The sequence below is a fragment of the Charadrius vociferus genome, unplaced genomic scaffold (genome assembly GCF_000708025.1).
Source record: "Charadrius vociferus isolate BGI_N301 unplaced genomic scaffold, ASM70802v2 scaffold310, whole genome shotgun sequence".
Classification (NCBI taxonomy): domain Eukaryota; kingdom Metazoa; phylum Chordata; class Aves; order Charadriiformes; family Charadriidae; genus Charadrius; species Charadrius vociferus.
The window spans coordinates 1-1,668 of NW_009646409.1; positions in this window are offsets into that span (position 1 = coordinate 1).

A 1,668-nucleotide genomic window follows, 5' to 3' on the forward strand; every position below is an offset into this window, starting at 1 on the left:
AAAAAAAAAAAAAATGAATAAAGGAGCGGTGCTGTTTGCTCCTTGGGCAGGTGGGGAAACTGAGGCACGGACCCGTCCCCATGGTTGGGTATCCCGACGCTGCGTGGCTGTGACCGTCACCGGGGAGGTGAATGCGTCTGTGCCCCTGGGGACATGTCCCTGGGGGACTGTGACACTGTGGGGATGGGTTTGGGTGTCCCTGGTTCCCTCTTTTTTTGGGGGAAAAATCCCCCCCATCCCGCTCTTCGGCGTGAACTCGGTGACACCGAACCTCTGGGTGGCTTTTGGCGTTTGCCCGCGGTTGTGCCGCCGGCGTCACCGGCTCTCAGAGGCTTATTTTTAAGAGAAATAGCTTAAAAAAAAAAAAAATGAATAAAGGAGCGGTGCTGTTTGCTCCTTGGGCAGGTGGGGAAACTGAGGCACGGACCCGTCCCCATGGTTGGGTATCCCGACGCTGCGTGGCTGTGACCGTCACCGGGGAGGTGAATGCGTCTGTGCCCCTGGGGACATGTCCCTGGGGGGCTGTGACACTGTGGGGATGGGTTTGGGTGTCCCTGGGGTCCGTGACACCATGGGGATGGGGACAGTTGTCCCCAGGGGTGAGACACTGTGGGGATGGGTTTGGGTGTCCCTGGGGTCCGTGACACCATGGGGATGGGGACAGTTGTCCCCAGGGGGTGTGACACCATGGGGATGAGGTGGGTGTCCCTGGGTTTGTGACACTGTGGGGATGGGGACAGTTGTCCCTGAGGGCTGTGGCGCTGTGGGGACTGGGTCAGGTGTCCCTGGGGTCCGTGACGCCGTGGAGACGGGGTCAGTTGTCCCCAGGGGCTGTGACACCAGGGTCAGGTCCTACAGGGGTCACATCCTACCCAGGGGGCTGTGACACAGTGGGGTTGGGGTCGGATGTCCCCAGGGGCTGTGACACCGCCGAGGAGACCGGGATGGGGACGGTGCCGGGTCTCACCCGGGGCCGGTGACACTGCAAAGGGGATGGGGACAAGTCTCCCCGCCGGCGCTGCCCGGCGTCCAGGCGCCGTGACCCCCAGCCCCACGCAATGTCACCCGTCCTCGCTCCCCGCAGGGGACACGGCGGCAGGAGGGCGACGGTTCGATCGAACCCGCTCCCTGCTCTCAGGGAATTGATAATCAATTAAATCCCTGCCCGCCTGCTAATTACCCAGCCCTACCGCCATCCCCGCTGCCCCACGGGGACGGGTGGCAGGACGGGGACGGCCGCCCGGCGCGGTGGGGGGACGGTGGCAGTGGTGTCGGGGCTGTCTGGCGGGGTGGGGGTGGCACGGCACGCGGTGCTCCTGTGTGTCCCCTGGGATTTTCCGAGCCGTCCCAATGGCATTTCCGATGGGAAAAAGTCTCACTGTCTTCCCCCATGTCCCTGTGTCCCTATGTCCCCAACCCTACCACGCGCTGGCTCGGTTTCCCTATGGGTTGGTGGTCGTGAACCACCAGTAAAGCCCCAGTTTGGGCCCAGTAGCCCCAACGCGGAGCCGCGCAGGCGCTGGGGCCGGTTTTCCCAGCATATTTGAAATTCTTCAGCTGGGGAAGGACTCGCATCCCTATCGCCGATCCCGCCCGCGTCCCATCCCGGCCCCTCACCGCCGGCACCGGCTCCATCCCCGCACCCTAAGGCCCCCCCCCACCCCCCCA